Source organism: Cetorhinus maximus, chromosome 11, assembly GCF_964194155.1.
Source record: "Cetorhinus maximus chromosome 11, sCetMax3.hap1.1, whole genome shotgun sequence".
In the NCBI taxonomy this organism is placed as follows: domain Eukaryota; kingdom Metazoa; phylum Chordata; class Chondrichthyes; order Lamniformes; family Cetorhinidae; genus Cetorhinus; species Cetorhinus maximus.
Genome location: NC_135889.1, coordinates 101,638,589 through 101,653,566, shown reverse-complemented (window position 1 = coordinate 101,653,566; position 14,978 = coordinate 101,638,589).

Genomic DNA, 14,978 nt, shown 5'->3' with positions numbered 1-14,978 from the left:
TATGTGCTTTATTAACGACTCTCTCAATTTGTCCAGCCACCTTCAATGACTTATGCACACATACAACAAGGTCTCACTTCTCCTGCGTCCCTTTTAGAATTGTAGCTTTTATTTTGTATTGTCTCTCCATGTTCTTCCTATCAAAACAAATCGCTTCACATTTCTCCACATTGAATTTCATCTGCCACCTGTCTGCCCATTCCATCCACTTGTCTACGTCCTTTTGAAGTTCTACACTATCCTCCTCACAGTTTACAACGCATCCAAGTTTTGTAACATCTCCAAACTTTGAAATTGTGCCCTGTATACCAAGGCCTAAGTCATTAATATATATCAGGAAAAGCAAGGGTCTCAACACTGACCCCTGGGTAACTCCACTACACACCTTCCTCCAGTCCAAAAAGCACTGATTAACCACTACTCTTTGTTTCCTGTCACTCAGCCAATTTCATATCCATGTTGCTACTGTCCCTTTTAGTCCACAAGCTCTAACTTTTTTCACAAGTCTGTTGGGTGGCATTGTACCAAATGCCTTTGGAAGTCCATATACACCACATCAGCAGCATTGCTCTCATCAAGCCTCTATGTTACCTCTTCAAAAAACTCCAGCAAGTTAGTTAAACATGATTTTCCCTTAAGAAACCCATGCTGGCTTTCCTTAATTATCCCGAATTTGTCCATGTGGCTATTAATTTTGTCCCAAATTGTTCTTTCTAGAAGTTTCCCACCACTGAAGTTAAACTGACTGGCCTGTAATTTCTGGTCTTATCATTACACCCTTTTTTTTCAACCAGGGTGTAACATTTTCAATTCTCCAATCCTCTGGCATGATCCCTGAGTCTAAGGAAGCCTGGACCTGTTCATAAGATAACCTCTTCATCCCAGAAATCACACATTATAGACAGGGCTATGCAATTCCTTAAGCAATGGGTCAGGTTAACGCACTATAATCTTGCTGTATCCATTTACAAATGTTGTGTACATTCAAACAACTAACCAAAAAAGATCCTCCAAGAAGATAGCCATTCCCAATGATGGCAAAGCTCAGAGTGTTAGTGCAAAAGATAAGGCCAAAGCATTTGCAATCGTCTTTGTCCAGTAGCACAAATGTACGATCATCCTCTGCCTCTTCTGAGGCCACCACCATTAGAGGTGCCAATCTTCAGCTAATATGAGTGAGTTTGATTCACTGCATGGACATCAGAAAATAACCAAGTGCTCATGATGCAGCACTTGGTGGGGAGGCAGTGGCATAGTGGCATTGCTACTGGCCTAGTATTCCAGAGACCCAGGGTAATGCTCTCAGGACCCAGGTTGGAATCCCACCACGGCAGACGGTGAAATTTGAATTCAGCAAAAATCTGGAATTAAAAGTCTAATGATGACCGTGAAACCATTGCCAATGGTTGTAAAAACCCATTTGGTTCACTATTGTCCTTTAGGGAAGGAAATCTGCTGCTCTTACCTGGTCTAGCCTACATGTGACTCCAGACCCACAGCAACGTGGTTGACTCTTAAAATTAGGGATGGGCAATAAATGCTGACCTCGCCAGCGATGGCCAAATCCCATGAATGAACAAAATTGGAATCCCGAATGGATACCGAAAAACACCCCAGTTGTATTGCCAATTACCTATACTCCAGAACTAGTATGTAAGTTAATTGTGGTGCAGGTGAGGGTTCTGCTCTGCTCAGATGGACATGTCCGATCAAGAGGTTGCCACCAAAAGATAACTTTTTTACATTTGTTGTGAAATCAAGAGGAGCTCCTGAATCTACAGCGCCTTTGACAACTGCTTCCAACCTATGTTTGAATCCCTTTCCTGTTTTCCTGTAAGACTTAACGTCTGGCTGTTACTGGCGAGGCAAGGGTCATGCTGCCTATGGAGATGTGACAGAATCTGGCAGCCTGCCCAAATAATGTTAATGATGCTGAGGTCCAATTTTAGGCCAACCTTGGGTCTCTCAGTTGGGGCCCATGCTCCTTAATCGCACAACACCGGTTTCAGACCATCCCAGTGTGTACTCTAAGACCTATGTCATATCTTGATTCAATCTAACGTTAGTTTTGGTGATAATAAATGAACAAATAAGATCTTAATTTCTTCTGTATGCTGTGCTTGATGCGCAGGTTAATGCATCTGTATTTATTCTTGTCTGCATTATTTTAACAGAATTGCTAACCCATTTGTTCTAAATAGTTTAATAAGTGCAGTAAAATACACAGACCGGAACATACGCAAGCATAATAAAAATAACACACAGAGGGAAATAAACCCAGTGTGCTATAAAATTTGCACTGCCAATGACCTGGATCTGCATTTTCGGTATGTGTTTAATTCCTGCCAAAGCTGTTGTATTTTTAATTTGAATCAGGAAAGTTTATTTAATACTTCTTTTGTGGTAGAATGTACATTTTACAAATCTCCTGGCTTCCATGAATGGAAAAAAATTTCTGTGGGACATGCCAATCTGCCCACATGTTCTCTTGGTGCACAGTCTTCAGGGTCACAAGTGCTAATTGCTAAAAATCTACCTCTTTGTTGTCAGTTATGGCTCAGTGCTAGCACTCTCACCTTTGAGACAGAGGCTTTGGGTATATTGATGTGATACCCCAGAAATTTGAGTGCATAATCTAGGCCGACATTTCAGTGAAATACTGAGGGAGTGCTGCACTGTTGGAGGTGCTGTCTTTTACAGAATCACAGAACCACAGAATTGTTACGGTGTAGAAGGAGGCCATTCAGCCTATCATGTCTGCACCAACTCTCTGAGCATTTTAATTTAGTGCCAATCTCCTGCCTTTTCCCCACAATCCTGCAGATTGTTTCTATTTAAATAATCATCCAATGCCCTCTTGAATGCCTCAATTGAACCTGCTTCCACTACACTTCCAGGCAGTGCATTCAAAACCCTAGCTACTCGCTGTGTGAAAAAGTTTTTTCTCACTTCGCATTTGCTTCTTTTGCAAAACACTTTAAAATTGTGCCCTCTGGTTCTTGGTCCGTTTACGAACGGGAACAGTTTCTCCCTATCTACTCTGTCCAGGCCACTCATGATTCTGAAAACTTCTATCAAGTCTCCTCTTAGCCTTCTCCTCTCCAAGGAAAACAGTCCCAACTTCTCCAAACTTTCCTCATAACTGAAGTGTCTCATCCCTGGAACCATTCTCGTAAACAAACCTCTTCTGCATTCTCTCCAATATGTTCACATCCTTCCTATAGTGCGGCGTCCAGAACTGTACACAATACTCCAGCTGAGGTCTAACCAATGTCTTATATAAGTTCATCATAATCTCCCTGCTCTTGTACTCTATGCCCCTGTTAATGAAGCCTAGAACACTGTATGCTTTAGTAACAGCTCTCTATACTTGTCCTGCCACCTTTAATGACTTATATACATATAAGCCCAGGTCGCCCTGCTCCTGCACACCCTTTAGAATAGTATCCTTTATTTTATACTGTCTCTCCATGTTTTTTGTACCAAAATGTATCACCTCAAACTTCTTCGCATTGAACTTCATCTGCCACCTATCTTCCCACTCCACCAATGTGTCAATGCCCTTTTGAAGTCCAACGCTGTCCTCCTCACAGTTTACAATTCTCCCAAGTTTTGTGTCATTCACAAACTTTGAAATTGTCCCCTGCACACCAAGATCTAGATCATTTATATATATCTGGAAAAGCAAGGGACCCAATACCGACCCCTGGGAAACTACAAACCTTCTTCGATCCCCAAAGATACCTATTAATCATTATTCTCTGTTTCCTATCCCTCAGCCAATTTTGTATCCATGTTGCTATTGTTCCTGTTATTTCATGACCTATAACTTTCCTCACAAGTCTGTTCTGTGGCACTGTATCGAACGCCTTTTGGAATTCCATATGCACCACATCAACGGCTTTGCCCTCATCACCCATCTCTGTTACCTCTTCAAAAAACTCCAGCAAGTTAGTTAGACATGGTTTTCCTTTAACAAATCCATCTGAATCGATCCACATTTTTCCATATGACTATTAATTCTATCTCGAGTAATTGTTTCTAGGAGTTTCCCCACCAACGAAGTTAAACTGACTGGTCTATATTTGCAAGGCAGATTTTTACAACCTTTTTTGAACAAGGGTGTAATATTTGCAATTCTCCAGTCCTCCGGCACCTCCCCCGAATCCAGCGATCATTGAAAGATTATTGCCAGTGCCTCTGCAATTTCCACTCTCACTTCCTTCAATATTCTTGGATGCATCACCTCCGGTCCCAGTGCCTTATCAACTTTAAGTACCGACAGCTTATCCAATATCACTTCCTTATCAATTTTAAACCCTTCTAGTGACTGAGTTTCCTCCTCTGTCGCCATGGCCTGGGCAGCATTTGCCTCGTAGGTAAAGACAGATGCAAAGTATTCACTTAACACCTCAGCCATGTCTCTTGCCTCAATGTGTAAATCCCCTTTTTGGTCCTTAATAGGCCCTACTCCTCCTTTTACCACCCTTTTAACCATTGATGTGCTTATAGAATACTTTGGGGTTTCCTTTTAAGTTAGCTGCCAGTCTTTTTTCATAATCCCTCTTTGCTTCTCGTATTTGCTTTTTCACATCCCTTTTGAACCTTCTGTATTCAGCTTGGTTCTCCATTGTATTTGCTACCTGACACCTGTCATAAGCACACTTAATTTCTATCTCTTCTATCTCTTTTGTCATCCAGGGAGCTCTGGATTTGTTTGTCCTACCCTTCCCCTTTGAGGGAACATACCTTGTCTGTTGCCAAACTATCTCCTCTTTGAAGGTAGCCCATTGTCCAGCAACTGTTTTACCCACCAACCTTTGGTTCCAGTCTATCTGGCGCAGCTTTGTTCTTGCCCCATTGAAGTCCGCTCTGTGCCAGTTGATTATTCTTACTCTGGATTGACCAATATCATTTTCCACCATAATCCTAAACCTTATGATACAATGATCACTATTCCCTAAATGTTCCCCCACTGTCACTTGATCTACTTGGCCCACCTCATTCACAAGGACCAGGTCTAGCAGTGCATCCTTTTTTGATAGACGGGACACATACTGCTGTAAGAAAATCTCTTGAACATAATCTAGGAACGCCTGTCTCTCACTGCCCCTAACACTACCACCACCCCAGTCTATATACAGGTAATCAAAGTCCCACATTATAACTACTCTATGATGTTTACACCTCTCTGCAATTTCCTTGCAGATTTGTTCCTCTATATCCTTCCCACTAGCTGGTGGTCTATATATTACGCCGAGCAATATAATTGCACCTTACTTATTCCTTAGCTCTAGCCAAATCGATTCTGTCCTTGAATCCTCTGACACATCCTCTTTCTTCAGTACTGCAATACTCTCCCTAACCAAAAACGCCACCCCTCTTCCTTTTTTCCCTTTCCTATCTTTTCTGAATACCTTGTAACCAGGAATATTTAACACCAAGGTCTGCCCTTCCTTAAGCCAGGTCTTTGTTATCGCCACAACATTATAATCCCACAAGGCAATCTGTGCCTGTAACTCCCCAATTTTATTAACTATACTCCGTGCATTCACATATATACAGTGTAACCCTAATTTAGGCTTCATTACTTGTTCCCTTATTCCAATTCCATCTATTAACTTACTATTCTCTATTTTAGTGCTACCTGCCTCTCCCAGCATTCCATGCACCCTGGTATTACATTTTAACATTCTCACCTGGTTCCCACACCCCTGCTGAGTTAACTTTTTAGATGTTAAACTGAAGCCTGCTCAGGTTGATGTAAAAGGCTCCATGGCATTGTTAAAATAAGAGCAGCTGAGTTCTCCTGGCCAACATTTACCTCTCATTCAACACATAAAACAGATGATCTGGTGATTTGTTTTGTTTCAGTTTATGGGAGCTTGCTGTGCACAAATTGGCTGCTGTGTTTCCTATTACACAAAAATGACTATTTGTCAAAAAGTACTTAATTGGTTCTAAAAGTGCATCGAGATGTCCTAACGTCATGAAATCATGTCATGTGTGCTCTTCTCAAAGGCAGGCCCTTGGGTCATTGTGTGAGCAATTTTTGGCGATGGGCACGTCTCTTTCGATGAAAAATTGTTCAAAAGTAGTGGGAGGATGTAACTAGTTAAAGTTACTACCCAGTTTGATCAGGGCCAGCTGAGCTTGTAGAGTGATTTTCTCTCCTTCTTATCCTGAAGGTATTCATTTTGCTGCAGTGTCATTCCACGCATACCAGCCACTCTGCAGTACCTTGTTGATTCATTCTTTATTATATGAGTTCAGACAATGTGTGTCAGCACCAGTGTCGGGTCTGATCTCCTCACGTGCCACATGTACATGCGTTCTTAAATCAAATGGGAATAAATGCTACTTTCTCCCCCTCTGTTTTTAGCCTAATCAGTGTTTTGTAGAAGCACTTTCTATATAAGGTATTCCACCATCCATGTATTTAAAGAAGAAAAAAATTACCATAATTTTTCTTAACTTTTTGGGAGATCCGATCATTTAATGGCCTATTTTTTAATCTCGGCCACTCACTATTTCTGATCTATGTTCCCCATGAGCATCTCTGCTGACATGAGTTACAAAGTTGATTTCAATGAGAAGCAGCACTTTGGACCTGCCTGGGGCCAATTTTGAATCACCTGAACTTTGGGAAAATCATTACCAGATGGGTGCTACACAGTGTGTAGTTTAAAGTGAGACATTGCGGTGATGTTATTTTGTAATGACTGAAAGGGAGGTCTCCTCATAACCTTTCCTTATCCATTAAATCATGATCTATGCTGTATGCACTTACAAATATAATTAGGGGATGTGCTATAACATACTGTGAGTCGAAGGTTACACTGCTTCAAGAGATTGCTGGAGCGCACATATGGGAGTGGTGAGAAGGGAAAGGTCCCAAGAAGGCTTCAGAAAAAAAATGTACGGTAGGATAGTGAAGTGTTTTTGATTAGTCCCTGGAAAATACATGAATGTTCTTCTTACCCAGTTCACAAAAATAAAGAAATTTGGTTTCTGCGCTTGCGCAGTTATATAAACAAATAAATCTCCACAATTATACAAACAATTATATGCATCAATTAAAAAACCATTAAATACATAATTTTTCCTTTCAAAGTTACCTCTGATAGTTTTCATAAGTTAATGTTTCATCTTATTTTGATGTTTTTATACAGAACAAAACCACTGTTTTAACAATGAGATTCTTAGCATTTATGCTCCCGGGTTTTTTCCATTACTGGTCACAGGAAAGGAGATGGGACTTACAAACAGCAGGTCCTAGCTGTGCTTTCTGACTGATAAGGTAGCTGTCAACATATATAAAAAAGTACTGGCATGAACCATTGACTTCTGTGGAACTGAATATTGGATGGGGTGTATAATGGATGGCCCATATGACTCTGATCAATTTGCATCACAAGCCTTGATGACTTTCTACCCCATTGTCTCCTACCTAGCTAGTTCTCTTCTTTTTAAATCTCCTTATTTAAGGAAGGACATAAATGAGTTGGAAGCAGTTAAAGAAGGTTTATTAATACCTGGAATGGGGTGGTTGTCTTATGAGGAAATGCTGGACAGGCCAGGCTTTTATCTGCTGGAGTTTAGAAGAGTAAGAGGCGACTTAATTGAAACACATAAAATCCTGATGGGACATGACAGGGTGGATGTGGAAAGGTTGTTTCCTCTTGTGGGAGAACCTAGAACTAGGGGTCACTGTTTAAAAATAAGGGTTTGCCCAGTTGAGATGGAGATGAGGAGAATTTATTTCTCTCAAAGGGTCATGAGTCTTTGGAATTCTTCCTCAAGAGGTGGTGGAGGCAGAATCTTTGAATATTTTTAAGGCAGAGGCAGATAGATTCTTGATAATCAAGAGGGTGAAAGGGTATCAAGGGTAGGTGGGAATGTGGAGTTAAAGTTAAAATCAAATCAGCCATGATCTTATTGAATGGTGGAGCAGGTTTGAAGGGCCGAGTGGCCTACTTCTACTCCTAATTCTTATGTTTGTATGTTCATATCACAGTGATAGCTCAGGAAAACTGTCTGAACTCAAGGCTGAGGTTTTACAAACAGCAAAAGGCCTCTGACTGCACAAAAGGCAGCAATTGCACTTCCAGATTTTCTTGTGCAGTTTGTAATTCTTTATGGGCTAATTATGTTAGACATTATATTTCGATTATTTACCTTGAGCTTGTCAAGAAAGCAAACTTGTGCTGCAGCTCTTCATCACATCATCATTGGTTGGGAAAATCAAGGAGTACTGAATGGGGTCTAGCTGGAATGAGTATGTTAAAAGACTTCATTTTTAGTTCGAAGTAGTAAACTTACAATGGATGACAAATGCAGTTTTGCTAAGTCTCTGTGGGCCTGTAACAATACGTGTTGCCCCAGATCTTCCTGGTCTCCCAATGGTCATACCCCAGATGTACCCCAGAAGATGCACTGAGGAGCAACTTAGAAGTCCCAATGCAAGGACTCCTTTGGAATTGCCTGGGAAGTTTCTACTTCCAATGGGCAATTTCCCTGTATCTGGAACCTTCCAAAAAAGCCTTCAATTCTGAGTTCGAGTAAGAGGGTGCCAACTCACTTACCTGGATATTTCCCAGGAAATGTTAGACTGGTAAAAACATGTCTAACTCCTAGGTAACTATACAACTAAACATTCCTCGACCACCCCCCTACAGACTCCCCAGTGAACACCCCAAATCCCCTGCGACCCTCCGACTCCCCACAGAACTAGCAACCTGACCCAACCTTACCACCCCTACCACATGGCCACTCTACCCAACCTGCCACCTACCACCCTGGCAACTACCACACTGTCACCTAGTACCATGCCACTGACAACACTACCCACCCGGGCACCTACCACCCTGCCACCCTATCCAATTGACACCCTACTCACCATACCACCCTACCACCTAACCGCCCCCCCCACCCCCCACCCCCCCCAACCCCGGCCCCCGGGGCCTTATTATGACACAGCCAATGGTAAAGGCTGAGTTGTTCAAATGCTAGAGGGAAATGTCATAACCCATTTTTGCAATTTGTATGTTTTGAGATGCAAGCTTTGAATTCAGTAGTAATAAGACCACTGAGTCTCAAGAGGTTTTTTATAAAGCTAAATTAAACATTTATTAATACAAGAAAGATTGTAAGCACATACATATGTCTACAAAATTACTATTATAATAATACAAAAATCCTCTAACTAATCTGACTCTCAGTTAGACCCCTGGTAAGAAAACAGTAAAACACATAGATCTAAACAGACCACTGGCAAAACACACCCTGGACAGTTACATTCAAAATGAGTTTCTTTCAGCTCTCGGTCCTTGCAGATACTTGAGGCTTACAGGCTACATTGCTTTAGACCTTAGAATCCCTCCTCCTTTTACCAACAACCTTCTCTTCCTTTATGTATATTTTCCTCTTTGAATGCAAATTCTCATTGTCACTAGGTTTTTTTTAACTTTATATCTTCTAACAATAAAATCCTTTCATAATATCTACTTTTACTAGTAAGCTTTTAAAAAAATAAACACATTGTTTCTGAGCTTCACCTGGTTATGTGTAATATTTCACCCGCCCTTTTGAATGGTCTATTTAAAAATGCAAATTACCCCCTTTACACCTCACCTTCTATTTTCCTATGTTTATCTAATTACCATTTCAAACCTACTTCTCTTCCATACATCAAATCCTCTAGACCAGCTGGCTTTAATCCAATTAAGACACACAAGCATAGACAAAGACACCACTAAAATCTATTTTAAAATAATTTCTAATAACATTATAGACATTATTATATCTTCTTGACACACCTACCCACCCTTCTATCTACCCACCCTGCCATCTTTATTTTTTATTTATTCTTTCATGGGATGCGGGCATCACTGCAAGGCCAGCATTTGTTGCCTATCCCTAATTGTCCTTGAACTGAGTAGCTTGCAAGGCCATTTCAGAGGGCAGTTAAGAGCCAAGCACATTGCTGTGGACCTGGAGTCACATGTAGGCCAGACCAGGTAAGGATGACAGATTTCCTTCCCTAAAGGACATTAATGAACCAGAAGGGTCTTTACGACAATCAGTGATAGTTTCATGGTTACCTTTACAGAGACTAACTTTCAATTCCAGATTTATTAATGAAATTCAAATTCCACCAACTGCCATGGTGAGATTTGAACCCATGTCCCCAGAGCATTAGCCTGGGCCTCTGGATTACTAGTCCAGTAACATTACCACCCTACCACGATATCACCCTGCCAACTACCTCCTTGATTTCCACCGTTCTGCCACCCACCACTCTGCCACCTACTACTGCACTGCACTACCACCCTTACCATGCTACCGAGCTGACTTGGTATGGAAATGGTATGCTGCCTCCCTAGTGTCAGGTCAAGCATGTCATGAGCAGCTGCAGAACATTTTGAAGGAGGATGGAGAATAGCCAGAGGTCATAGGCCATATTGGTACCAAAGACACACATGGAAAGAGGCAGATTTTAGGGAGCTGGGAAAGAAATTAAAAAGCTGGACCTCAAAGATGGCAATCTCTGGATAACTTCTGGTGCCGCATGCTGGTAAGTACAGAAATAGGAGGATAATACAGATGAATGTATAGCTGGAGAGATAGTGCAGGAGGAAGGGTTATAAAATCCTGCAGAATTGAGACCGGTCTGGGTGAAGTGGAACCTTACAAACTGGACGGGTTGCACCTGAACAGAGCCAAAACCAATAATGTGGTGGTGCTGTTTGCTAGTGTTGTTGAGGAGGGTTTAAATTAGCTTCGCCAGGGAATGGAACTTGAGCGTAGATTCAGAAGGGAGAGAAGCAAAGCTGGAAATGGAAGTGAGAAAATTAGTAAGTAAGTATGGAAGGTAGAGGAACAAATGCTGGAAAATAGACAACAAAAGAGTTATTCAGTAATTAAAGGTATATACTTGTTACGGCCAGGCGAAAAGTGGTAGAATGGTTCCCGTCTCTTTCCACATCTTGGTTAACAGCAGTAGGTATCTTAAAATAATTTGCTTATATTTTTTTTATTCATTCACGGGATGTGAGCTTCACTGATTGGGCCAGCATTTATTGCTCATCCCTGGTTGCCTTTGAGAAGGTGGTGGTGAGCTGCCTTCTTGAACCACTGCAGTCCATGCGTGCAGGAAGGTGGGATTAGAAAGGGCACCTGGGTGTCCTCAGGCTGGCATGGACAAGATGGCCTCCTTCTGTGCTGTAACTTTTCTATGGTTCTATGGTTCTATGGTGTAGGTACGCCCACAGTGCAGTCGGGAAGGGAGTTCCAGGGTTTTGACCCAGCTACAGTGAAGGAACGGTGATATATTTCCAAGCCAGAATGGTGAGTTACTTGGAGGGGAACTTCCAGGTGGTGGTGTTCCCATTTATCTGCTGCCCTTGTCCTTCTAGGTTGTAGTGGTCATGGGTTTGGGAGGTGCTGTCTAAGGAGCCTTGGTGAATTCCTGCAGTGCATCTTTTAAATGGTACACACTGCTGCTACTGTGCATCAGTGGTGGAGGGAGTGAATGTTTGTGGATGTGGTGCCAGTCAAGTGGGCTGCTTTGTCCTGGACGGTGTCCAGCTTCTTGAATGTTATGGAATCTGCACTCATCCAGGCAAGTGGGGAGTATTCCATCACGTTCCTGACTTGTGCCTTGTAAATGGTGGACAGGCTTTGGGGAGTCAAGAGGTGAGTTACTCATCGCACAATTCCTAGCCTCTGACCTGCTCTTGTAGCCACAGTATTTATATGGCTAATCCAGTTCAGCTTCTAGTCAATGGTATCTCCCAGGATGTTGACAATGGGGGGTTCAGTGATGGTAATGCCATTGAACATCAAAGGGCGATGGTTGGATTCTCTCTTGTTGGAGATGGTCATTGCCTGACACTTGTGTGGCGTGGATGTTACTTGCCACTTGTCAGCCCAAGCCTGGATATTGTCCAGGTTTTGCTGCATTTGGACATAGACTGCTTCAGTATCTGAGGAGTCGCGAATGGTGCTGAACATTGTGCAATCATCAGCGAACATCCCCACTTCTGCCCTTATGATCAAAGGAAGGTCATTGATGAAGCAGCTGAAGATGGTTGGGCCTAGTGCACTCCCCTGAGGAACTCCTGCAGCGACGTCTTGGAGCTGAAATCACTAACCCCCAACAACCACAACCATTTTCCTTTGTGCTAGGTATTAGCTATTTAAGTGCTATAACTGTAAAGAACACACATAGACAGGCTTTCTCGTAAGTTTTAAAAGAAACTGAAATAGTGCTTATTGTTCTTAACACCAGATAGATAAAAAAATAATAAAACCACTCCAACTCACACTTACACATACAACCAAGAGACTCACACACACAGAATAAGGTTACAAGGAGGGAGAGTAGGTTAAATTGTTTAAAAGCATCCAAAAGGAAGTCAATCATGTACGGATCCTGTAGGTTGATGTGGTGGATGCTTTCAGGCCATTTTCGGTGATTTTTCTGGATCCTATGCAGAGACAATTTAAAGTCTTGAGTGATGATCTCTGTCTTTTCCTCTGAAGTCAGTAGCTGTTTGGTTTATGTTGAAGACACCGTCTACAGTGTTTGGCTGGTCAGATATTGGCAGGCACACGCTTGCAGAACATCTAGAGAGAGAGGGACCACGAGTTCTCTTCTCGCTGTTAGCCCCTCATGGTCTGTCTAAATCCGATCTTCTTTAACACAAAGGGGTAGCTTACTATCACGCGACTTCCATTCACAAACCAGCCCGTTACTAACTATGGTCATAGCAAACTGGGGAACCCTCATTCCAGGCTCATTGTTTATGGTGATTAGATTAAATGGTCAATGGTGCTCTCTCCTCAGTCAAAGTCCATTGTCCAAAGTGATTGAGTTTAACGGCTTGGTCCGCATTCACCTGAATTACCAGGTTACTCTGGGTGTCTATAAGGAGTTCAGGGAATGGGCCACTCACACTCATTTATGCTGATTGTCCTGGTGGGTAACTTGCAGACAACATGACTCCTTTCTGATAGTTTTGCAATTTGCAAGGTGAAGTTCCGCTGTTCAGCTCATTTAAGAATACTGTTGTCAGTCTTTTTTAAAACTCATCCTGTGGTTCTAGCCCACTCAATAAATAAAGTCATTTTTGATGTAAAACAAGGTTTTTATAATACCTCACCGCCAGTGTGAATGAAATGCTGCAGGCATTTCATTACAATTCCTTCTTTCAGAAAAAGAAAAGAAATAGACCCCCATTCATTCTCAAACATTCAATCATGTGTACATCAGACACAGCAACTGTATTCTGCACAGTCTGGAATTGCAATCCCACTCTCCACAGTTTGGGGATGATTTTGTGCCGATTCAAACCCTAGATAGTGTGCTATCATATTTTTTTCCTGCAATGTGTGTAATCTTCAAGTAAAATGGCTGCAATAGAAAGCTCCATCGGAATAGTCTCACGTTATGTGTTTTGAATTTCACCCCAAATGTTAATAGGTTGTGATCCGTGTAGACTAAGGTTTCTCTATATCTATTGCTGACATATATTTCAAAGTGCTTGAGGGTGAGTAGCAGTCCCAGAGTTCCCTTTTCTACAGCGGTATCTCTTTTGGAGTATACTCAGTTTCTTTGGGAAATACCCAATCGGTCTTTCGATACCTGATACATCATCTTGGAGCAGAACTGTGCCCACCTCTGTGCCACTAGCATCGATTGCCACATCCCCAAAAATTGGATTATTTCCTCTTTAGTTGTGGGGATAGGGAAATCAAATCAGGGCTCATACTAGAAGCCTGTTTCCAGTAGTTTTCTGTGGGGCTCAGTACTGGGTGCCTTGCTTTTTGTGTTTTATATATATATCAATGATTTAAACTTAAATGTAGGGGGCATGATTAAGAAGTTTGCCAATGATACAAAAATAACCATGTGGTTGGTAGTGAGGAAGAAAGCTGTGGACTGTGCAGTAAGATATCAATGGACTGGTTAGGTGGACAGAATATTGGCAAATAGAATTCAATCCAGAGAAGTGTGAAGTTATGCATTTGAGGAGGGAAAATAAGACAAGGGAATACACAACACAATGATAGGATTCTGAGGAGTGTAGGGGAACAGAGGGTTATTGAAGTGCCTGTCCACATATCCCTGAAGGCAGTGGGGCAGATAGATAAGGTGGTGAAGAAGGCATAAGGGATACTTTTATTACCAAATCCATTCAGAGATATCACCAAAAGTTAAGGAAAGGTTCGAATCGTTTGAGCGCATCAGTGGTTATGAGTATCCTGGTTTTCTTTGTAGTTCTGATATTGGCATAATTCACCTTTCTTGTGAATGAACATATTTTTTGCAACATTTCATTGTTCAATATAGTTGCTGAATTTCCTCACTTAATGTTCTTCTAGCTGTTAGCCAGGCTCATTCCTGGAGATGAATTTTACTATTTTTCTATCATGGTGCACATCCCTTGCAGCTTTGTTCGCAATGGTAGAAGGATATTAAGCATCTGTGTATAATTTTGGTTACAATCCCATGCAATTATGCATAGGGTGATGACATATATCATACATATATATTGTTAATTGAACACCAGAGGGCCCCTGATGGGAGCAAGTTAAAATAATACTCCAGAGTCTCCTCTTGATACCAGTTAATATATCCAGAGAAAAATGTTTCAGAATTAACTGAATAAAGTAGCCATTAATTAATGTTTAATGGACATAATAGTTGACATCACTGAAAAACCAGTTAATCTACCCAAGTCAGCACAACTCCCAGTCCTAATTACATGTGAATCCATAACACCCAGTCATAATTGCATAACCATGTGTGTTTAATCTTCTCTATTTGAATAAAGAGGAAAGTTAATGTTTATTATTACTAATTTTTGAAGCATTGTAAAGCATATACATTGTGCACAGGGAGTTTCAGAAAAAAATACATTTATGTAATAAATAATAATGACAGCTCAATTTATTGTTCAGAATATAATGTG